The sequence below is a fragment of the Dermacentor variabilis genome, chromosome 1 (assembly GCF_050947875.1).
Source record: "Dermacentor variabilis isolate Ectoservices chromosome 1, ASM5094787v1, whole genome shotgun sequence".
Classification (NCBI taxonomy): Eukaryota; Metazoa; Arthropoda; class Arachnida; order Ixodida; family Ixodidae; genus Dermacentor; species Dermacentor variabilis.
The window spans coordinates 57,746,943-57,772,827 of NC_134568.1; the positions used below are offsets into that span (position 1 = coordinate 57,746,943).

At 43.2% G+C, this 25,885-nt stretch overlaps 1 long non-coding RNA gene across 1 annotated transcript in view; it reads right to left on the bottom strand.

The window, feature by feature from the left end:
* Positions 1-25,885, bottom strand: part of LOC142571286 (uncharacterized) — a 48,114-nt gene that overhangs the window by 15,824 nt on the left and 6,405 nt on the right. Inside the window, exons 3-4 of the long non-coding RNA XR_012825836.1 lie at positions 17,072-17,268; positions 6,858-7,056 (exon numbers count right to left, since the gene is read on the bottom strand). This is a non-coding gene — a long non-coding RNA (uncharacterized LOC142571286). The remainder of the gene's footprint in view (positions 1-6,857; positions 7,057-17,071; positions 17,269-25,885) is intronic.

Genomic DNA, 25,885 nt, shown 5'->3' on the forward strand with positions numbered 1-25,885 from the left:
AGCTGTTGAGAATCTCGCTTGTGACGAAGTTTGGGCCTCATACCAATGAGCTTGCTATAAATTGATAAAAATAGCTTATATTCGAAAACATATTTGTTTCTGTATGCATCTCCTTTTTATTCATATTTTATAATGTTCTACTCGATTTGCCATGAGTCTTGCCAGTTTTTTCAAAGATATTTTATTGGCTATTCGTCTTACTAACCCCTGCCTTTTGATTTTTTCTTTAATAAAATAAATGACACTCCTTAATATACTATTCAAACTGGATTAGGTTGTTCTTTACCATGCTTACTAGAGAGTGACTGCATCGGGCGACATGGTGTGAGCCTGTCTTGAAGTAAAACAAAGTTCTGTGTCACTCAGGGAATTTTGCAAAGGCACTCAGGGAAAGCCTGCAAAACTCAAGGAATTTGGAAATGTCAGCTTGTTATTGACATCCTGATATTCTTGTAGATGTAATGCCTAGCAGCCAAGTCGTCCTGAAGGATCTTTCAGTGAGGACAACAAGGAGAACACGTGATGGCCTTTGATGACTCATAAGGGCCTGTAATTTAAGTATGGGCAGAACTTTGCAACCACCAAAATGAGGTATAGATGCTCATATTCAGTGATGGACTAGTTACACTTGGAAGTCGAGAGAAGCCTGCTGGTGTAAGCAATAACACGGTCGTTGCCACAATGGCGTCACGCTACTACTGCGCCCATTCCATGGCCGTTGGCATAGGTACGGACTTTGGTATGTGCACAAGGATCAAAGTGGGCAAGCACGGGTGACATTGTGAGAAGGCCGATCAAGTGAGAGAATAAGACAGAGGCTGCGTTATCGCCCCATGTAAAAGGGGCATCTTTCTTCAAAAGCTCGGTTAGCCGTTGTGCTATAGCCACGAAATGTTTCGCGAAGCGGCGGAAGTACGAAGGCAGATGAAGCTGCACACATCCTTGGCACACTTCGGAACAGGGAAGTTTGTAACTGCATTCATTTGTGCCTTGGTTCGCTTGCACTTAGTTCACATCAACGAGATGTGCAAGCATGATTATGTGGCAACAGCCAAAGTGGCATTTTGGAGCGTGGAGTTGTAGACCGCTCACCGAAAAACATCCAGGACTGTTGACAGGCGCTCGAGGTGTGTTGCGATAGTTGTGGAGAATACTGTAAGGTCGTCCAAGTAGCACAGGTAAGTAGATCACTTAAAACCTTGAAGAAGGGATTCCATCATGTGCTCAAATGTAGCCGGAGCGTAACATAACCAAACGTCATCATTTTGAATTGATAAGCACTGTCGGGTGTTTACCAATTACAGCGAAGCATAGGTCAATAGATGGAAAATAAGGTCATCAATGCGAGGTGCAGGATACACATTCTTTTTTTGTAACTCTGTTGAAGGGACACTAAAGCAAATATGAAGTCAAGGTGAAGTGATAGATTAGTGCTCGAGAATCTCTAAGGCATCAATATTAACACGAACAGAGCCTTAATAATTGAGAAATTGAGGTAAATGTAGGACACGGTTAGCGACTGCCCCAGGACATTAAAGCACTTGCTCGATGACAAAAGCACTCCTGAATTAAATTTTGTCACTAGTACTCAACGATTCGTAGCAAAAAACATCCTTGTATTGTACTATAAGACGAAATAAAGTGCTACTTGTCAAGTTCTACTTCATTTGTTAGAAGAAAGAACTCACTGAAATTACCCTGGATGACAACAAGGGCGGTCGAAAGGTTTCATTTTCGGTCAACTCCACGCCGGCCACGCTATCGCGTTTCACTAGATTCGCTATCACATAGTACAGTGATGGTTTTGCTGGCTTGCGAAACTCGCACACCTTGCAAGTAGCAGAGAAGTCAATTTCCATGTGATGTTGCGGGATGCCCAAATGGTCTACGCCACTTGATTAAAAAGCAACTTCAGTGGCAAATCCACCGCTCGAGATCTGGATGGATGGAGGGATGTTATACGCGTACCCTTTGGAATGGGACGGCAGGTTGCGCCACCAAGCTCTTGCTATTATACGGCCTAATCTATACCTAGGTTAAAAAAGGAAAAAGAGAAAAAGGAAGAAAAATGCACAATGAATTCCCATTACCAAATTTTCTGACCCCCTATAGTGAACTTTGTTTTTGTACGTCTCTGTCTTTTGTCGTTTTCCTACTTCCACTAATCTTCCAATCGCCTCTTACTAATCTCTATTGCAGACATGTTTACTATCCCCCTGCTCTCGCTGAACCCAAGGGCTTCAAGGAGTCCAGTGGTGCCTAAATGACCGCTGGGCAGATACCTTCACATTCTAATAAAACATGCTCCATCATTTCCCTAGCTTTACCGCAGCAAGCACGTGCTTCTTCTTCATTCTTATATCTCGCTTTAGAGGTGCGTGTTCTAAGGCATCCTGACCTCGTTTCGTAAAGTAATGAGCTTCCCTTTGAGTTATAATAAAGTATCTTTCCTTCTTTCATTTTTTCCTCTATAGTTACTCATGGCAGGTTTCTTCTCCATTGCCGCCATCCATGAGATTATTTCAGCCTCTCTGACTTTCCACTTGACGTTCTTTGTTGCTGTGTTGCTCACCCTACAAGCCGCATACTTGCTGGTAAGCTTCCTGATTCTTTTTCTCCATTGTGAATCAATGTTTTTCCTGCACAAATACCTCAACACTCTCCCAGCCCATTTACTTTCTTCCATATTTCTCAGTCGTTCTTTATGATCAATTTTACTGTGAGCTTCCCTCACTTCATAACGTGTCCAGCCCCTATCGATATCGCCCTACACAGCTTCATTTGTAGTCTTCCCGTGAGCGCCAAATGCGAGGCGTCTCACTGACTTTTGATTGCGATCGAGTCCCGATTCTACCCCTGATTTCAAGCAAACAACCGCATTTCCGAAAGTAAGTCCTGGAACTATTACACTTTTCCACATACCCCGATATTTTCTGGCCCTGTATTGCCACTGTGTTCACTGCTTTCATTGAATACCATAACACCTGATTTTTTTAATGCTAAATTTCAAACCTAGATTCTCGCCTTCTTCTCAACAGATATTAGCCAGACGTTGCAAATCACTCTGCTTGTTAGCTAGCAACACAATGTCGTCCACATAAAATAAACCTCGAAGCTGCTGCTCTTCTACTGTACCTGCCTGTTTGTATGAGAACCCGATATTACACTCTTAGACAAAGGTACACCCTTTGGGGTGTATATCTGCCACACAACAATAATCGTCATCTGCCGTGCTTGTGTTTCCTTTCTTGAAAATGCCGCGCCATTCTGAAGTTCTCCCAAAATGCCATTATTCTCTGCCCATGCTTGCAGCTTTAATTTGATTGCCTGCATTGCTATATATTACCGATGTAATGGTCAACGGTCTATACAAGTTAATTCTAGCTTTCTCCCCCTTACCTTTATAAATTAAATTCATTCTGCTTTGTCGCCAACTGTCATGGTATTCTTCTATCTCTTAAGCTTTTTTCTACTGCTTTCACCAGAGCTTCATGGCTCTGTCTTGACTCGGTAGTGCCATCTGTCGGGAGGGTTTCACTCACCAACGACAACAAAAGGTGGTGATGGCATATGCAATGCCACCACTCCCCCGGTTGGGTAGAAGTATCACCCCGGGGTCAGTGTTGCGACAAAGGGTAACAGGTGTTTTTCTTGGCAGAGTTCATAACGCAGTTTTCTGACGACAACTATCTCATTCAAGATAAAGCAATAAATTTTTTAGCGAGAAAGCTCCACAGCAGCAGCGGACATCAGTGGCTGCGCGTTTATATAATCATCAATACGAGTATATTTTTTTTATAAAAAGGCCATAAGCACAGCGAACAGGGCATTTTTGCAAACGAGTTCCTAGGCGAGGCGGACTTAGCGCTAATAATGTGAGCTTCAGAAGACTAATTAACAAACTTTGTTACCAATTTATTATTGCCTTAGGGGCAGCTGATTAAAGGGAAAGATTGAAGGCACTCGTATATTTATGCGCTCTCATTTTTTAAAAATGTTTTAAAGTCGCACCTAATTCGATATATTTATCATCGAATTTCAATGGCAAATCCGCGCTATATCGAAACCGTGCGCAACGGCAGCGCGGAAAAGGCGGCCCCGCTATCATATCAGACCGAAACAACGAGCGTGAACAGAAGCACGAGGAAGTTGGAAACCGAACGTCTCGGCCTGGTCGTGGCAGCTACTGATACACGTCACGTTTTGCCAGGCAAGCGTGTGCATCTGTGCGTCGGGTCGGTATTTCACTGTGGCATGCTGCCATTCACACTTCGCCCTCAACCTTCTTAACGGGGCGTTGCCGTCTCACGCGCAGCGAGACGCGCTCATTCTCGATATTCTCGATATATATGGGAGTCGATTATGAATATATTGAATTAAGTGCGTATTTCAAGATTTTTAAATGTTGTATGTGCATTAAAATGTGACCGCCTCCAAGTTAGTCTGAAGCTCACGTTATTAGCGCCAAAGTATGTCTACCTCGCCTAGGAACTCGTCTGCAAAAACGCCACGTTCGCTGCGCTCATCACTTCTTAATAAGAAAGCTGTATTGTTTAAAAAAAGAAAGAAAAACAAACAAAGAATGCATGCATGCATAGGAGCGAGCCTTGCGTTAGTTCCGAGAAATATAAGCACACAAAATCTACAGCGAAATGTGTTGCCGTTCCAGTTAATAAGTTTCCGTGCTGCGGAAAAAAAAAACAGCACGATAAGTTCTACCTTAAACGCAGATGCATTTGACGGCACATTTGGAGTCGGTATTCTTCCAGATTTATCCTACGGACACAGCTTCTTTTAAGAGGTTACGCACTCAGTGTTTGCTGACTTCAATTCTGTAGGTACTTACATTGCAGCACTCAGCGTCGCTATTTAAAAAGTTAATGAGCAGAATTTTGTAAATACTTATAATCATGTCTGTGTTTACTGGGCAAAATGCAGACGTCCGCCGCTAATACGAAGCTTGGACAATATAGATTATCATTTTGTCTGGAATCCTGCCCTATTTCTTCTGATAAAGTCGCCGCAAAAACACGCACTATATATCTTCGTGCAACCCTTTGTGTAATGAGCATTGCCTATATACAGGGTGATCATCCTTAAGTTTACCGTAATTTTCGAGACTCGCGTGTAGTTTATAGCACCATTGTTGTCCTTCAGCTGGATTATTCGCAGAGGCGGACATTACTAGCTTGAAAAATCGAAACACATAGTCAACTAATTAAGAAGAATGCACTAATTGACGTCTTAGTTAATTACTTTACGGCACATATTGCAATTTCCGAATTGTAGCTGGTGAGCTTGCTAGAGGCATCCGCTTAAAATGAATCCCCAAGATGACACCAGTTTACAGACAATTATTTCCCAAAGTGTGGGACGAAATACATGGGCATCCCAGTTACTTTAGAGCTTCAATGCATAAAAGAGCGTTTCGTTAAAACAAGTAAGTGGAACAACAGTACAATTTTACGGCGAGGTTGATGGCACATATCTACAAGCTGATATCATTTTGTAAATTCATTCCAAAAGAATATGCCTTGTAAACTCACCAGCTACAGTTTGTAAATTGCAATATGTGCCGTAATGTAGTTAATGTGCATTAATAAAGTTAACGGTAAAGTTAATGAGTGCATTTTTTTTTCATTTGTTGTATACGCATTTCGATATCTCGTGCAAGTATAACGTCCGCCTCTGTATAATCGAGCTCAAGGTCTAGAATTGTGTTACTTGCAAGAGACGATTTTTAAACATTCCTAAAAACTTCAAACTTATCACCCGGTATATATATATATATATATATATATATATATATATATATATATATATATATATATATATATAAATTTTCAAATTAAGCACGGCAGTGATTACTCAAAATATTCATCCCACATAAAGTCGGATGGACGCGGCACTGCATGTTATGTTGTGAGGTTTCTTGAAAGATGACACGACGAAAAGCCCTCGTCGTGTGCGTTTCGAATACCGCCAGCTGACAGAAACGTGCCAACCTATACAGGGTGTCCTAACTAACTTTAGAAAGAGTTTAAATACATGCGAATGCTATGTAGCTGGACAGAACCATGGTAATGTTGTTTGTCGTCGCTTGGAGATACTCAAATTATATTTTTACTTCTACCTAATTAGATAATTAATCGTAATTAATTAATCAACTTCTCAAACATTATAGTTGGATGAAAAGTGTCAATGAGAAAAGTGTAGAGCGACATGAAAAACACCCTATGCAGCATTCTGCTGCTCAATACATGCAACATAAGTGTTTTTCCAAATGTGAAAGAAGCCTGCAGATGCACGCAAAATTGCCACGCGACTGGCCGCTCAGGCACTTTGTGCATATTCGCGGGCTTCTTTCACGCTCAAGAATACTTTTATGTAGCATGTATTGAGCAGCAGAATGCTGTATCGGGTGTTTTTCATCTCACTCTGCACTTTTCTCATTGACACTTTTCATCTAACTATAATGTTTGAGAAGTTGATTAATTAATTAATATTAATTATTTAATTAGGCAGAATGAAAAACATTAATTTAAGTATCTCCAAGCGACGACAAACAATATGGCTCTGTCCAGCTACGTGGCATTCGCATATATTTAAACTCTGGCTAAAGTCAGCTCGGACACCCTCTATACCACAAGCTGTTGCGTATTGTTCTTTAACATAAAGCGGTTTTTACGTCAAGAAATGTGAAGATACACTTCTTTTCTTCACATATGCATGGAAACGCTGCCTTCAGAATGTAGCAGGGGTATATAAAATAAAAATAAATAAATAGATAATAATTTTCAACAAGTTGCATCATGCCAGTCGGTAATTAAGAACAGTCTTGCATAGCGATACCGTACCTGTGCGACCTGCCTTTGCGTCTGAGGAGGACAAGGGTGAGAAGCCTAAGCGGCAATCAAGACGGCGGCAGGTGACGGAGATGCAGTTGCCTCCTTTAGTTGTGACAGGAGGCTCTCCGCTGCCCGCTTAGGCCCTTGGGACATATAATGACAAATGGATTCTTTGATGCCAACTGTCCCAACCTTGGCGCTAGACCATCTGCATTTAAAAGGAGAAAAGAGAAAAACTGCTGAGGCCTTTCAGTATAACGCAGAAGGTCTTTTCACAAAATATTTTTTGCCAAAAGAAGATTGTTCACCGCTGGCTTGCAAGTAACGAATTACATGTCATTATTTACTCTTAATAAATCACATTTTTCTCAGTTTTGTAATTGATAGTTTGCATTTTTAATAAGTACTCAGCTAAATAAAATTACTTTATTCAGTCATCAATTACATGTAATCACAGGGTTCGTACGCCACCTTAAAATCCTGGAAAGTTCTTGAATTTAGAAAAAGAAATATTCAGGTGCTCTTGAATCACCTTGGAAATAAATGTGTTCCTTTCAATGCCTCGAAAACTGGAATGGCGGGCGACTTTTGAACCTTCAAAGCAATAAAATCTACATCGGGGCTATGCCATGGATGCTGTCTACCATGAAAAGATCAACATTTTCTTTTCAGTGTTAAAAAATTCTGGGGTATAATACCCCAGAATTTTTTAACACTGAAAAGAAAATATCGAAGATTGTTTCACGTATACGAGCCAAAACCACGACCTGATTAAGAGGCACGCCATAGTGGGGAACTCCGGATTAATTTGGACCACTTGGGGTTCTCTAACGTGCACCCAATGTACGGTACACAAGGTTTTGGCTTTTCGTCCCTACCAAAATTCGGTCGCCGTGGCCGGGATTCGATCCCGCGACCTCGTCCTTAGCAGTGCAACGCCAAAGCCACTACGTCACCAGGGTGGGTACTTCTTTTCAGTGTCGCTAAGCGATGCAGTGTGATGTGCCCACATCCAACGACTGGGTTCGCTAAATTGCCATTGCGTTTGTGGAGCTAGACATCGGGCTGTACCACTAGTTTTGTTGTTTTGCTGGTTGGTTAACATCATGGCTCCATTTTCGAGCCCTGGGCTCTAGAATTTTCTGGCAAAAAGTATGTTTCAGCAATTTGGCTTTAACCTTTGGCTGAAGCTGGACACCACTAGCTATTTTGCTGGAAGGCGATTGGCATCATTATAATAGAACATTCAACTTCGAAAAGCCCTTTAAAGAGCTTGAGGCGTGTGTCCAACTCGGCAGCTGCTCAGCTGTAAGAAATTGCAGCTAAGCAGAAGGATATTTCACTATTTTTCATTTTACGAGCACGAATAAGGGTCCGAATAAGGGGCCTTATAACGTAATACTACTCCAATTGCAATTTCCTCACGTCAAATTTATGTAACGGCCCGGGCGACGCAAGTATTCGGCGGTGACCCGCAGCATTGTTTGAACCGCCCACTCAAATGCTCTTCTCTTTTATAGCAGCTCACTTTTGTGTGCTCTTAAAGCAAATAGAAAGAGGACCTAACACTTAGGAAAGGACCTTAGTGTTGAAGCAATGAACGGTAATCTTATGGGCATCATTGAGGAGTGTGCAATAGAAGTCGGTGGTAACTCCGTTAGACAGGATACCAGTAAGCTATCGAAGGAGATGACGGATCTGATTAATAAATGCCAATGTATGAAAGCTTCTAACCCTACAGGTAGAATAGAAATGGCAGAACTTTCCAGCTTAACAAGCGTAATATAGCTGACATAAGGAAGTATAATATGTATAGAATTGAGCATGCTCTCAGGAATGGAGGAGGCCTAAAAGCAGTGACGAAGAAACTAGGAATTGGCAAGAATCAGATGTATGCGTTAAGAGACAAATCCGGCAATATCATCACTAATATGGATGAGATAGTTCAAGTGGCTGAGCAGTTCTATAGAGATTTATACAGTACCAGTGGCACCCACGACAATAATGGGAGAGAGAACAGTCTAGAGGAATTTGAAATCCCACAAGTAACGCCGGAGGAAATAAAGGAAGCCTTGGTAGCTATGCAAAGGGGGAAGGCAGCTGGGGAGGATCAGGTAACAGCATATTTGTTGAAGGATGGTGAACAGATTGTCCTAGAAAAACTGGCCGCCCTGTATACGCAATGCCTCATGACCTCGAGCGTACCGGAATCTTGGAAGAACACTAACGTAATCCTAATCTATAAGAAAGGGGACGCCGAGAACTTGAAAAATTATAGACCGATCAGCTTACTGTCCGTTGCCTACAAAATATTTACTAAGGTAATCGCAAATAGAATCAGGAACACCTCAGACTTCTGCCAATCAAAGGACCAGGCAGGATTCCGTAAAGGCTACTCAACAATAGACCATATTCACACTATCCATCAGGTGATAGAGAAATGTGCAGAATATAACCAACCCTTATATATAGCTTTCATTGATTATGAGAAAGCGTTTGTTTCATTCAAAAGCTCGGCAGTCATGCAAGCATTACGGAATCAGGGTGTAGACGAGCCGTATGTAAAAATACTGAAAGATATCTACAGCGGCTAGCCACTGTAGTCCTCCATAAAGAAAGCAACAAAATTCCAATAAAGAAAGGCGTCAGGCAGGGAGATACGATCTCTCCAATGCTATTCACAGCATGTTTATAGGAGGTATTCAGAGACCTGGATTGGGAAAAATTGGGGATAAGAGTTAATGGATAATACCTTAGTACCTTGCGATTCGCTGATGATATTGCCTTGCTTAGTAGCTCAGAGGACCAATTGCAATGCATGCTCACTGACCTGGAGAAGCAAAGCAGAAGGGGGGGTCTAAAAATTAATCTGCAGAAAACTAAAATAATGTTTAACAGTCTCTGAAGAGAACAGCAGTTTATGATAGGTAGCGAGGCACTGGAAGTGGTAAGGGAATACATCTACTTAGGTCAGGTAGTGACCGCTGATCCGGATCATGAGACTGGAATAATCAGAAGAATAAGAATGGGCTGGGGTGCGTTTGACAGGCATTCTCAGATCATGAACAGCAGGTTGCCATTATGCCTCAAGAGAAAAGTGTATAACAGCTGTGTCTTACTAGTACTCACTAGGGCAGAAACCTGGGGGCTTACGAAAAGGGTTCTACTTAAATTGAGGACGATGCAACGAGCTATAGAAAGAAGAATGGTGGGTGTAATGTTAAGCGATAAGAAAGGAGCAGATTGGGTGAGGGAACAAGCGCGAGTTAATGACATCTTAGTGGAAATCAAAATAAAGAAATGGGCATGGGCAGGACATGTAATGAGGAGGGAAGATAACCAATGGTCATTAAGGGCTACGGACTTGATTCCAAGGGAAGGGAAGCATTGCAGGGGGCAGCAGAAAGTTAGGTGAGCGGACGAGATTCAGAAGTTTGCAGGGACATCACTGCCACAATTAGCACATGACCGGGGTAGCTGGAGAAGTATGGGAGAGGCCTTTGCCCTGCAGTGGGCGTCACCAGGCTGATGATGATGATGACAGAAGGAACATTGACGCATATAAATTACATCGGAACTAGTGCAAGCTAATTTTCCCTCCGTCTATAATGTTGGGTGGTATTTTCGTAGGATGTTGTTTATGTTTGAGAGGGCACTAGAATGTTTTGTTATAAAAGCTAGTGGTCTCTCAGATTCTGGTGTACGCTGTTTCTTAGCGAATTCTGAGTGCCTCTCCCATCTTGACACAATGTCGTAAGCCCAGTCGAAAGGAACTTGTGAATAGTTTCTTTCTGCGAGCGTTGTTTTAAGGTCATTAGGGTGGTGGATATAATCATTGTCTTTGCTACAGATTATTCATATTCATTTCGCTTGTGTGACAAAAATTCCTCGCTTGCAGTGCCACAGGTGATGACTGGTATAGTCTAAATATTGCTGGCTATCAGTAGGCTTCTGATAAAGTGTCGTTTTCTATGTAGACCATCATGTCGAGGAAGTTGATCTGACCTGGAGAGTGGTGAGCAGTAAATTTAATGCTCGGGTCAAGGAGGTTGAAGTTGCTAGTCAAGTCGGTTAATGCGCTTGTGCCGTGTTCCAATACTATTATAAATAGGTGTGGGGTTTTAAAGGGTATGATTTGATCAGGTTTGCTTCAGCTGTCTTATGAAAATGTTTGCATACGTGGGAGCTAATGGTGTTCTTATGCTTGTGCCGAAAGTTTGAAGGTATATGAGTAAAATTGAATTCGAAATAGTTGAGCATGAGAACTAACTTCCAGGCTTGGAGTGATGCCTGACACCGGCAAAAGATGCCGAGAGTGAGTGGGGCTATACATTATCCAGGTACAACCAAATTAGAAAGGCCCATTAAGCTTCAACAAAGACACTGCCTAACCAGAACAGGAATTGGCCTTCCTGGTGCAGTATTCAGCCACTCCCTCCCTCATGGTTCCTACAATTAATCCATGACCCTCAGTGCCCGGCAGCGGCGGAGGACCTGACAAAGGCGGCAGTCAAACCTGTAATGCAGCAGAGGGTGCTAAGAATCTCTGGACCCAGACAGGCCGCCAATGGAAATTGACCCTGGAAACCTTTAACACCTGAACTCTGTCAATTGAGGCTAGCTTAGAAGGACTCTTTGAAGAACTATCAGACATTGTTTGGGATATCAGTGGCCTTAGTGAGATTAGAACTGGTGATTATTATACAGTGCTGACTAACGGCCATGTCCTCTGCTACAGAAGTCTCCCAGAAAGAGGCAATATGGGGTAGGATTCCTAATCCATAATGACATAGTGGGCAATACTGATTAATTCTACAGCATTAATGAGAGGGTAGCAGTAGTCGTAATCAAACTTAATAAGAGGTATGGATTAAAGGTTGTACCAGCCTACGCTCCAACATCCTGTCACGATGATGAGGAAGTAGATGAGTTTTATGAAGATGTTGAATTAGCGATGAGAAAAGTGCAAACTTAGTATACGGTAGTAATGGGTGACTTCAATGCAAAAGTGGGGAAAAAGCAGGTGGGTGAACAAGCAGTTGGCAGCAATTATGGTGTTGATTCTAGGAACGCTAGAGGTGCGATGCTGGTAGAATTCGCAGCAAGCAATCAGCTACGAATAGTGAACACCTTTTTTCAGGAAGCGTAGCAACAGAAAGTAGACCTGGAAAAGCCCTAATGGTGAAACAAGGGGCTAAATTGATTTTATACTTTCTGCCAATCCCAGCATAGTGGAGTGATCGTAGGTTAGTGAGGGGCTAGGGTTGACCACAATTTGAAAATAGACAGAGTAAAATTGGTCACGAAAAAACAGGCCAACCTAGAGGTAGTAAGGGTAAAAGCAGACAAATTCAGGTTGGTACTTGCAAACAAATATGCAGCCTTAGAACAGAGAGATGAAGATGACATGGAAGTAATGAATGAAACCGTAACTGGGCTGGCTTCAGAGGCAGCAGTTGATGTGTGAGGCAAGGCAACAAAGCCACCAGTAGGCAAACTCTCTCAAGCAATGAAGGACCTAGGTAATAAAGAAAGAACAAAAAATGAAAGTGTCCAGCTCAAGAGATAAGACAGAATTTGCACAACTGTCAAAACTGATCAACAAGGTGAATATAAGTGATATTCGAAACTATAACGTGAGAAAGACTGAAGAAGCCATAAAGAATGGACTCAGCCTGAGATCAGTGAGAAGAAAACTTGGCATAGGACAAGCCAATATGTATGCACTGAAAGATAAGCAGGGTAATATCATCAACAATTTCAAAGATATAGTAAAAGCAGCAGAAGAATTCTATACCGACCTGTACAATACTGGAAGCAGCTAGAATTCCTCTATTGGAAGCAGTAATGAACAGGCTACAGAGGCTTCTTCTATAACTTGCAATGAAGTTAGAAGGGCATTAAAAGACATGAAATGAGGAAAAGCAGCAGAGCACGGAGTAATACACAATTTAACCAAAGATGGTGGAGACATCATGCTTGAAAAGCTTGTGGCCCTTTATACAAAATGTCTCACGACTTGAAGGATACCCGAAAACTGGAAGAATGCAAATATTATACTAATCCACAAAAAGGGAGACGTTAGAGAATTGAAAATTTATATAGGCCCATTAGCTTACTTCCAGTATTATATAAAATTTTCAATAGAGTAAGGGCAACACGGGACTTTAGTCAACCAATGGAACAGGCTGGCTTTAGGAAGGGACACACTATAATGGGTTACATCCATGTCATTAATCAGATAATTGAGAAATCCACAGAGTACAATCAGCCTTTCTATATGACTTTCATAGATCAAAAAAGGCATTTGATTCAGTAGAGATACCAGCAGTCATATATGCATTACGTAATCAAGGAGTACAGACCGCTTACATAAATATAGTAGAAAATATCTACAGATTCCACGGCTACCTTAATTATACACAAGTAGGAAGATACCTATAAAGAAAAAAGTCAGACAAGGAGATACAATCTCTCCAATGCTATTCACTGCATGCTTGGTAGAAGTATTCAAGCTATTAAACTGGGAAGGCTTAGGAGTAAGGATCGACAGCGAATATTTCAGCAACCTTCGGTTTGCCGATGACATTGTTCTATTCAGTAACAATGCAATTGAGTTACTACAAATTATTGAAGACCTTAACAGAAAGAGTGTGTGAGTGGGGTTGAAGATTAATATGCAGAAGACAAAGATAATGATGAACAGCCGGGCAAAGGAAGAAGAGTTCAGGGTCGCCAGTCAGCCTCTAGAGTCTGTGAAGAGTTTAATTGTTTACCTAGGTCAATTAATCACTGGGAACCCTGATCATGAGAAAAAAATTCATAGAAGAATAGAAATGGTTTGGAGCGCATACAGCCAACACTGTCAGCTCCTGACTGTTAGCTTAATTACCATTAGCATTGAAAAGGAAGGTGTACAATCAGTGCATTTTACCAGTGCTGATGTATGGGGCAGAGACTTGGAGACTGACAAAAAAAGCTTGAGAACAATTTTAGGGCCGTGCAAAGAGCGATGGAACAAAGATTGCTAGGCATAACATTAAGAGACAGAGAGCAGCTTGGATCAGAGAGCAAATGGTGATAGCCGATATTCTACTGTAATTAACATTTAGAGAAAAAAATGGAGCTGTGCAGGTCATGTAATGCAGAGGTTAGATAGTGATTGGACCATTAGGGTTACAGAATGGGTACCAAGAGAAGGGAAGTGCAGTCGAGGACGGCAGAAGACTAGATGGGACGATGAAATTAGGAAATTCGGGGGCTCAAGTTGGAATCAGTTGGTGCAGGAGGTTCCATATAAACCTCACAAAATTATCTAATGAAACATTTTCGCCAAATCAGTAGAGGAGTTGCTATATTTATGAATTTCATATATAAATTGTAATTATTGTACAAATCATGGATATGTTGGCACACATATACAAGACCAGACATACACGCATAATGTCTAGACAGTGGGCTGGCGCCTTCTAAAATACCTAGCCTTCGGTTAAACTGAAAAAATATTTGCGCCCCTGTACAACTTTTTTACTCGCTCCTGCAGAAGAAAAACTGCATAGACATGTAGCCTTGACAATGTGGGTTCGTTAGCAAATGTTAGAAACATCACCTCACACCCTCTTACCCCTAGCTGTATTCAAGAACGCAACTTAAGTTTAAGCCCATGCTTGACTTGATTTAAATCATACCTGTCGTGAATGCACCACAGGAAACGCAATGAGCGTCCTGAGCACGAGGCACCATTTAAATAAAGTCAAGCATGGGCTCCAACTTAAGTTTCAATTGCATCATTGAATGCGGCGGTTAATGTTGCACAATAAAATAATATGCACTTTTCCTCAATTTGAACACATATACACATATATACAGTTAACAGGAAAGGGAAAGCGAGGAGCAGGCTGGCAACTGCCACCGGAAGGGGCACAACGCCTGCCTACTCTTCTGAAGGGAGGTGACAGCAACACAGAAATGGAAGATAGGAAGGAAGGGAGGAAAGAGGAAAGGAAGAGCAACAGGACAAATCTAAAGACTAAAGTAGAACACAGTACACTAGCACGTTGTTCCGCCGAGTTTCGACTCTGCAGCCGGAATTAAAATTCAAATATGCTAAGATCATTCAATGGCAACTTTTATAGTGCACGTATCAGTTCCATCTAGATGCATGTGAAATACTACTTTCACTTAGGAACAAGAACTATCCATTTTGAGATTTATAAAATGAATTTACAGGCCAACTGCTTGATGTAAACTGTGATATGATACGCGCATTTAGCTCCCAACTGGGACCATTTACTGCCCACCTGGCCTGTACCTGAAAATTTCATGGCCTGTACATGGACCAGTTGGTTTCTACTCAGCCTCCAACTGGGACCAGTTGCTGGCTAAGTGGTCTATACCTGGAAATAGCATGCCCAGTTGGCTCATAGCTGGAACCAGTTCACTTCCACTTAACTCCAACTTCCACTTCCAATGTGAACCAGTTGGTTTCCACTTAACCTCCAACTGGAACCAGTTGGTGACCACTTTGCCTCCAACTGGGACCACTTGCTTCCCAGTAGGCACCCAGTAGAGCACTAGTTGGATTTCAACTGGGACCAGTTGATTACCAGATGAAACCACTTAATACCAAATGTAACCACTTGAGTTCCCAGTTCAGGATCTTCACTAGGGGGGGGGGGGGGGGAGGGTAATTGGAGATTGCAGGGGGTGGCCTTCATCCTGCAGTGGACATAAAATAGGCTGCTGCTGCTCCTGCTGCTCCTGCTGCTCCTGCTGATAATGATGATGAGAACTAACTTAAGGAGTGACAGATATAAACTTCAGGAGCGTGCATTTGAGGATCGACTGCGAAGGGGCTTCGACATGGCTTCAATTCCTGTACTCATGGGTATGTTAGTGTAAAGGGCGGAAACATATGAATTGACTAAAATAGCGTGGTTTGAACGCATTTAGTTGGTGTTAATGCCGTCGATAATTCGAAGGAAGTGTGGCGTGTCTTGAAGAAAAGATGGGAGGGTTTTCCGCGGGTTGTTTGATAAGTGTGACAATTTAAGAATTTAGATACTGACTCAGTGGATGTTGTTATTATACACTGTAGGCCGACCTGCGATTTCTGCTGTAAATATTTCTTCTATGGGATTAACCTTATGTATTTTAGGAAGAAGATAAGCAGCCTGATTCTTTGTTCTTGAGCATCACGAAACAATATTCAGATTGCATTAGTTCCCTTGCAGGAGCTTCGCTGTTGTGCCTTGCACAAGGTTGCTGTATATATTCTGAAGTTGGGTTAGAGTTTAGTTTTCTACTATGGGTGAGGTTGCTCAGTTGTTTGCAGGCCTCATTTTTACCTGCTTTTAGCTTGTTCTCGTTTTGCTCATCGTCTTGTCTGGCTCAGTATGTGTGCCTCAGCTCTGTGGCGCACAGCCAGGATGTCAGAATGTAGTATGTGACGCAGGGCACTCTTTACGTCTGCACGCGGCTGAATAACGCCTTGTTCGCAGCAACTTGGTGACGGCAAAGGTTGCCAAACAAGTCTTGCAGCTTTTGTTTAAGCGTATCCCAATTGGTGCACTCATCTTCATGTGCCCGAAACCATACTCAAGGTATGCCACCGAGGTAAAATAAGTTTGCGAGCATGACTGTAGGGTCGCAACGCTTATTGGTGCTGATGCGTTCGTATGGGCTGATTCAGTCCTCGAGGTCTTCCCCATCTTTTCCCAAGAATATATCAGAATCATGGGGAGTGAAGAGTGACGATGCAGGTCGTTGGGGCGGCAGCAACTCTTGGAGCTGGTTGGCTAGAGCTGTCATCTCCTAGAGCCACGATGGAAGGCTCGGCGTACTGTCCACTGCGAAGCCCCGTGACGAGTAGAGGGAAAGTCCACTTCTACCAAATATGTTGTACGAGAAGATGCAGACAAGAAGCTATATACAAGTATATTTACAAGTGGATACGCTACTCTGGGTCAAAAGGCAACAGTCCTTTTGACCCAGAGTAGCCTCTTTGTCATCAGAAGTACTAGTCCTTAGCAGTATTGAAGTTCGAGCAGCACAGGTATGACGCAAGGATTCCTTTGCCTCCCAGTGATAATATGGGCAGAGGCCGCTGAAATCCCCAAAGGAGCTTGAAAAGAAATAGGGTTGGAATTACATTATCCCGGCCAACCCAGAAATGTGTACCCTTTTGCACTCGATAACATAAAGCAGCCAGTACCAGCACTTACCTTATTATACAGGAAAACTGATCTAACCAGGGTGGTGACAGTGGTTAAACACGCCAGTTTGCTGTGCTGTGCTCCTCCAAAGTCAGCCGATCAAGGTATTCCACATTGCAGAAGCAAGGTGGGAAGAACCGGGTGCTTGTAGTTGACATCAAGTCAGTGGTAGATTGATGAAGAACCCTTGGGCCAAGTCATAGGTTCTGAAAAAAAAAAAAAGAAGAAGAAATAAGTACGAGGTGGAAATGGGAGCCTTTAGCGAATAAGTCTACAGGAAAGTATGATAGCATCACTCGCACTTAATGAAAGCACTTGGAACTGAAAGTTTACGCTGAGGTAGTTGTACGTGTCACTATTTTCTATCGTTACAAGCTAGTGAGCATACTTATGCATATTTATGCTGACCGAGCCCATTCACTCTTTGTGCCTACTACAGTTATCGAATGAACACAGCATCCAACCAAGACACAGTGTAAACAGAATGACCGAGATCACTTAACTCTGGCCGAACCTGCGTAGCATCAGCCTGCTGCCAACGTTTCCACATTGGGGACGTGGCTTTTCTTTTTTTAGAACATATGGCAAAACATGATATTGTGCTTTTCTGTGAAAAATTATTACTATATGTTTTTAATGTAATTGTTGCTGTTGTTTTGATAAAGTCAAACAAGAGACTCTCAGATGACCACTGCTGCTACCATGGGGTCAGAGCTTGAATGCATTTTGTTTATTGCTGGTGTCACATAGGTCCACATTCCACTTTGTTGATTCCATGGTGCTCACTGTTGCCTGAATATATGCGTTTGAAAGTGCGTGTGTCTGTGCCTGTAGGCTAGCGGCCTGGCACAACGCCACACCAACTTTCTGAGCAGTTTAGCTCAGAAGACATAAAATGCTAATTATATTGCATCATTCTGTCCTCTACAGAGCGTATATATATAAGATATAACCATGTAAGACATACATACTGTACGTTACATACAAAGTAACAACCTAGCTCTCATATGGCACGCTCACATCCACTACATTTATGAAAGCATGTGCCACCCGCCCCCCATGCTTGACTACCTGTGCTGCAACTTCTACTGTGCACTGACTTCCCTTAAGCTAACCCTTTACAAAACACTATTGTTATGTTAAAGCTCGAATATGCCTCTGCCATTTGGGTGCCCGGCCAGCTTACCATTGTTAACACACTTGAGCATATTCAAAATCGAGCCACTCATTTCATTCTTTCCAGTTATTTGCGTTTGCCAGTGTCATATCGATGAAGACCAGTTTAAACCTGCCAGATTGTTCAACGCATCGTAAGCGCTCCTGCCTCTGTTTCTTTCATAAAGTTTATCATTGTAACCTCTTTTGAAAGGGGAGATTTTTTTTTCTCCCCCTACATTACTAGGTCAGACCACAGCATTGAAGGAAGGAATGCCTGCTTGTCGTACAAACTTGTTTAGCGAATATTTCACCCCTAGGGCAAGCATCTATTGCAACCATGTTCCTGCTTCCATGGTTCTCACTTAGGATTGTAACAAGTTCAAATCTGCTGTTTGCCATGCTTTTTGTTAAATTGACTGCATGTGCATTTGTTTTTTTAATCACCCCTCCCTTTGTAACGTGTTCGGGCCTTGAGAGTACTTAAAATAAGTGAATAAATATATAAATAACTGGCAAAAATGATTATGTTATGAAATCTAGAAGACATTAAAAACATGACATGGTGTACTGAACATTGCCGAGGACCAGCCGTTGTCATTTAAGGCCCCTTCCCGACGCAGAACTGTCCAACAAACCGTGTTATCACACACACGCACGCACGCACAAATGCACGTACACCCCCCCCCCTCCTGCGTGCGTGCGTGCGCGGGGAGAAAGGCGGTGCATGGTAATTCTATTTTGCGCCAACTGTTCGAGGCTCGGCGCTCGACCAACTGCAATTTCTTATAACTTGAAGCCTAACAGTACAACACAAAGGCTCTTTTTGCAAGTCTTTTTACGAATAAAAATTTTCACCAGCGCGTCCACCAGCTGAACTTTAGTCGTAAGGCATAGAACTATGCGCCACCCGCCGTGGTGGCGAAGTGGCGATGGCGATGCGCCGCTAAGCCCAAGGGTGCGGGATGGAATGGATGGATGGGCGAAATGTGAAAATGCCCGTGCACAGCGCATTCGTTGCACGTTAAGAGGAAGCTTTAGCTCAGGCCCAAACTCCTGGCTCAGATGACCCCTGGAACGATTTTAGTGAAATGTGTGGCATTTGAGAAAGTTAAATTCTAGTGATTGTTGGAAGCGGAATATTGATTTAGGGCCTGTATTTTGCGAAAAGAATTTTCAAAAATGGGAAAGTTCGAAAAATATAGACGCATGAAGTTTACAAATTAATAGCTCTGCATCAAGAACAGATATCGCGGTTCTGTAAACGGCATAAACGGTTCAAAACGGACAAATTCGATATGTCAATTTATATCTTACGTGAATTTATTACGTTGTGTACAAGGGTTCTGCAAAAGCTGTATTTTCATATTACTGAATTTTTTAGGTTCATGTGTAACAGGTCAATTTTGTCTGCTTTAGATGTACTATCAGACGCAATTCACAGAATTGCGACATAATTTTTACTAGTTGTAAACTTCATAGTTTCATTTTCTCAAAATTTGCGATTGTTGCCAATTTTTTTTTTTTTTAATTTAAGACCTAAATCGAAAATTCGAGACAAACAGTCACTAGGTTTTAAGATTTTCTTTTAAATGCAACAAACCTCCTCAAATTTCGTGCAGCGGTTGCCGAGAAAAACGAATTCTCCGTGTACTTGTCCCAAGCTAAAGCTTCGTCTTAGTGGCCCAGATTAATCCGGAGTCCCGCACTACAGCGTGCCTCATAATCATGTCGTGGTTTTGGCACGTAAAACCCTAGACCAGAACTTAATCAAAATTTAATAATTAAAATGTATCGAAAGTTAACCAGAATTACATTAAACTGTTTAATGGCGTTTTTCACTGGTCGATTCGGAGCAGGATTTCTTGCTCCGCGGCAACGAATCCGAATTTCACTGGTCGATCTGGAGCGGGTTCGCGCGTTCCACTGGTCGTTTCGGATCAACTCGCTCCGCGCCGGATCGCTCTCACTTGCTCCGCCGCCGAGGCGCGGATTCGGGCGGAAATAGCTCGCGTCACTTCCGTCTTCAAGCGAAATCGGTACTCGGTTGGTACGCACAACATTCTGTTGCTTCGCAAAATGGCTACGATCGGTGCTGCTGCAGCGCTCGCGTTTAGCGATGAGAGCTCGGACGACCGCGATTACGAAGTGACGTAGGTGCTGTACGAAGACTTCTATGCACGTTGTCCATGCACAATCCTTGCGGGCGCGACATGGAAATGATGGACTATGCGACTGCCACGGTCAAATTACACACGGGGGACGGCGAGTTTGGTTGCCGTGGAAACGTACAGAACGGAAGTAGGGCATGGTTTTCGGAACCGGTTCGTGTGACGTGTACGCAGACTTCCTGTGTGATCCGCCGCGGAGCGTTTTTGCGCTTCGCTGGCCGATTCGGATTTGTGAAACCCGAGCGCTCGCTCGAGGATTTCGGCGGCCGCTCCAGATCGACCAGTGAAAAACGCCATAATTATGCGTCATACGTACAGGGCGTTTTACAAGGGCAACACTTACTTTCTCATTGATCAGCGGCGCATTACGCCTAAAATAGCATTCAGTGACTGGTAGCCACTCTTCCAATTTTGATAAGCCGGTAAAACATGGACAAAATTACAAAATTCCGAGATTTTTTTTTTCAAGAGAAAACAAACCTTCCATCAAAAGTTGAAATTGCATACTGTACGAGAAAATTATTTTCTTACGTATATACACACATAAATATACACGCATATAACGATGAATTAGCAATAATAATAATAATAATAATAACAACAGGAAGAAGTAGATGAAGAAGGAGGAGGACCGTGGTTTTTGATGTAGTTCAGCTGCTAATGTGTGCCAGAAAGTGCGCCTGGTAACACGATACATCATGATCATTTAAGTAAGAAAGATTTATTTAAAGATACGGTTCAGGCAAGTGAAAACAAAGTCTTAAAGTGCTGTTCCCAAGGTCTGGGAATTTGCACCGTCTTTCGCGGCCTCGGTCGCAAATCTTGGCGGATATTTGGGACGCCAGCGTCCCTGTGCCGACGGTGCCTATCACCCGGTTCTAACCCGGTTCTAACTTGTTTCTTTCAGCGCTTGCGTACACCTACACTCAAGTAGCCTCAGTCTCACAGAACTGCTGGATTGTGTTTAACCGCACCAGGAAATACGCATCAACGCCACTGTGTTCACTGCAAGACTGTTTGCGCTAAAACAAATGTATAATTGCGAAGGATGCAGTATTACCTAAAATGCTCATGGCTTTCGTTATGGCTACTTTACTGAAACTGTGAGTGAACAGGATGTTGTCTCCGCAGAGTGACATTAGGCTTTCATGGCGTCGCGTCCTGTTAGATTTTCGGCACGCAAGAAAAACGAAAAGAAAAGGAGAAAGAAAGCACGTTTCCTTGCTTTCCCAACTGTGCTTACAAAGAAATGAGACAAAATTTAATCCCGCGGCAGCATTTACTTGTTTTGCGCATGAGCCGCAAGGTTGTACACGACGTACGGCGACTGTATGGTACGAAAAGAAAGGGCCGGGCGCCATTGTGGTTTCGTGAAGGGTCGTTTCAAAAGAACCATCGTCCTTTATCGGAAACCAAATGAATATGTTTTACCAATTCATCAGTTCAGAGATATTTTTGAATGCGGGCACATTTTACCAAGTTATTTAAAAAAACAGAGAGCGCACAATGAATTATAGGCACTGATCCAGTTCTTTGTACACTCTTCCAACGGTTGCACCCTTTGGGGTGTACATTTGTCCTGCAACGATAATCGTCATCTGCCTTGCTTGCGTTTCCTTTCTTGAAAAGTCGGCGCTTGCTACTTTCCTGTCGAGAATGCTCTGTCACACTGATAACGCGCAAGCCGTTCGTGACTGGGAGGTACCGGGCTCGTAGCGTTAAAGAAAGGAAACGCGGGCAAGACAGATGACGATTACCGTCGTGGGACGAAAATCGCGCGCCCTTTGGGGCTTGTCTTGTCCCGCAACGATAATCGTCCTGTCTTGCCCGCGTTTCCTGTCCTATAACGCTGCGAGCCCGGTACTTCCCAGTCAGGAACGGCGTGTGCGTTATCAGTGTGACACAGCATTCTCGACACGAAAGGAGCAAGCGCCGAGTTTTCAAGAAAGAAAACGCAAGCAAGGCAGATGACGATTATTGTTGCGGGAAAAATGTACACCACAAATGGTGCAGCGGTTTTAAGAGGGTGCATGGCCATATCGAAGTGTAGAAACACGTAACTACACTTTTTACGTAGATTCTCTTCAACTTTCCGATATAAACGCACGTCGTAAAAAAATTTGTTACTAAAGAGTGAATTATTGTCATTAGGTTAATTATTGAAATAATTAACCTAATGACAATAACTTACCTGTAGTGACGTAATTCGAGTAAACATTGCAGGCTTTTTTTTTTAAGTGTTCGAGGTAAAAGAAAAGCATAAACACTGTATGTCCGCCATCAGGACAGGCTAAAATTTTCTCTTACAACTATTCTAGCGTAAGCGCTTTTGTGAGTACGGGCCCTGATCATTCTCGCGAGAAAAATAATCTTGCCTTTGTAATAATAAAACGTTTATTTTTCTTATTTCCTCGCTTTTTTTCTATTCTTGACCTTTTACGACCTTTGTGACATAGTTTCGTGCCTTACGACAAAGTTGAGGTGGCCCTCGCGCCGGTGAACCGACTTGCATACACGTGGCAGGGGAAGAAACAAATTAATCGATTACTGTTACCTCGTTCGAAAGTGTAATTAATTACTGTGGCCTATTCCTTCCCCACGAAATTAATTGGGTTATTAGTCGACGACTTCTACGTTACCTTCCTTCCTACTTTTATTAACATTGCACATATACAGTAAATAGAACGAGCTGGGCAGGCTCTTTGGGCTCCCCCTCCGCAGCCCTTCGCACGTTGTTTATATCCACTAACAATTGCTCTTCGAAATTTGCGTCGGTCGTCTTCCCTCGTTTTCTTGTGAGGACATTGATCACCGACGCTGAAAACTCGCTCGATGTGCGCGCTAGATCGAAGGGCGGTGTTGTAATGCACGAACACGTTGCACACAATTGTGGTTACCCAATGTCGCGATGCTCGAGTCTGGGTGCTCTATTAAGCTCAGTGTTTCATTGTTGCACGGGCTCGGAAAAGGCGATCCCGGTAGGGCCAGAGAAACGGTGGGGAAAAAAAGAATCGTCGGTAGGTGATTCTCTGGAATCAATCCGATGTGGCTATAGATGTCGAGCCATAGCAGTTCCTGTTCAATTCGTCGGCCAATATCTGGTGATGAGGTGAATACGCACCCGCGAGGCTACCGCGTTGCGCGACCATGGGTGTTCTGTAGTGCCCGCCAAATTCGAGTGCTCAAAGCTGCTTCGCTTATTACCCCTTTTGTCTCGTCAATAAATTACCTGGTTCGGGGTTCGTGCAGAACATTTGATCGAAAATTCAAGGACAATTCGATGATTTCAAGGATGCCGAAGGCCAAAATTCAAGGAGGGAGAAACAAACCTTGCGCGCTATAACCTAAATGTATTCCAAAATGTCTGTATTCCATTTCTGCAGTCAGCCCTCCACGATTGGCCTAAAATGTTCCGGGCCATCCCATCACTTCTCCTGTCTGTCGCGTGACGTCTCGAAAACCGCGAAAATTCTCCGTTTGATATGGCGTGTGCACGCTTATTATGCATGATTAGACCGAACAAAAGAAAAGTAGTGCTTTTCCGATTCTACGCCTTTCTCACAATTAGCCTTCCGCGCGATTCGTCAGAATGTTAATCGGGCTGCACCTACTTCAACTGCCTGTCACGCGACGTCGCAAAACTGAGAAAAGTCACCAAGTAAAAGCTACGTGTACGCATTAAACATGCATTATTATGCCGAACAAAACACAATTTTCTTTCTTTATAGCCGGAGACTGGCCCGTCCCGAAAGGAATAGAATATGTCTGCCCAGCGATCGATATGCCATTGGATACCGAACTGCCGGGAAAAACGGATTTATTATCGTATAATAAATGTTTGTGGGGTAGTATAACGTTGCAGATCCCTTTCGGCATGTTACGACTTCACTCTGCCAACTCCGCTAAGGATCCGCTTTAGCGGCATTTTTAACATTCCGTTGCACTCCGCCGCGATTTTCGACTAGTCATGGCAAGCTAAGCAGGGAGAAGCAAGTCAATCGCAGACGCCGGCACTACCCTCCTCATCCGGTTATCTGCTTTCACTGCGCTAGCTCGGTCCCCCCGAAACCCTCTCCAATTCTGCGTCCTTCTCGCCTTTTGTCTGCCAATTAGATAAGAAAAACATGTCAAGATATGCAATGCTATTCGCTTTCATCATCAACATCATCATCATCAGCCTGGCTACGCCCACTGCAGGGCAAAGGCCTCTCCCATAGTTCTCCAACTACCCCGGTCATGTACTGATTGTGGCCATGTTGTCCCTCCAAACCTCTTAATCTCATCCGCCCACCTAACTTTCTGCCGCCCCCTGCTACGCTTCCCTTCTCTTGGAATCCAGTCCGTAACCCCTAATGACCATCGGTTATCTTCCCTCCTCATTACGTGTCCTGCCCATGCCCATTTATTTTTCTTGATTTCAACTAAGATGTCACTAACTGGCGTTTGTTCCCTCACCCAATCTGCTCTCTTCTTTTTTTTTTTTAATATTTGGGGTTTTACGTGCCAAAACCACTTTCTGATTATGAGGCACGCCGTAGTGGAGGACTCCGGAAATTTTGACCATCTGGGGTTCTTTAACGTGCACCTAAATCTAAGCACACGGGTGTTTTCGCATTTCGCCCCCATCGAAATGCGGCCGCCGTGGCCGGGATTCGATCCCGCGACCTCGTGCTCAGCAGCCCAACACCATAGCCACTGAGCAACCACGGCGGGTCTGCTCTCTTCTGATCCCCCCTTAACGTTACACCCATCATTCTTCTTTCCATAGCTCGTTGCGTCGTCCTCAATTTAAGTAGAACCCTTTTCGTAAGCCTCCAGGTTTCTGCCCCGTAGGTGAGTACTGGTAAGACACAGCTATTATACACTTTTCTCTTGAGGGATAATGGCAACCTGCCTTCATGATCTGAGAATGCCTGCCAAACACACCCCAGCCCATACTTATTCTTCTCATTATTTCAGTTTCATGATCCGGATCCGCTGTCACTACCTGCCCTAAGTAGATGTATTCCCTTACCACTTCCAGTGCCTCGCTACCTATCGTAAACTGCTGTTTTCTTCCGAGACTGTTAAACATTACTTTAGTTTTCTGCAAATTAATTTTTAGACCCGCCCTTCTGACTTTGCCTCTCCAGGTCAGTGAGCATGCATTGCAGTTGGTCCCCTGATTTACTAAGCAAGGCAATATCATCAGCGAATCGCAAGGTGCTAAAGTATTCTCCATTAACTTTTATCCCCAATTCTTCCCAATCCAGGTCTCTGAATACCTCCTGTAAACACGCTGTGAATAGCATTGAAGAGATCGCATCTCCCTGCCTGACGCCCTTCTTTATTGGGATTTTGTTGCTTTCTTTATGGAGGACTACGGTGACTGTGGAGCCGCTATAGATATCTTTCAGTATTTTTACATACGGCTCGTCTGCACCCTGACTCCGTAACGCCTGCATGACTGCTGAGGTTTCGACGGATTCAAACGCTTTCTCGTAATCAATGAAAGCTG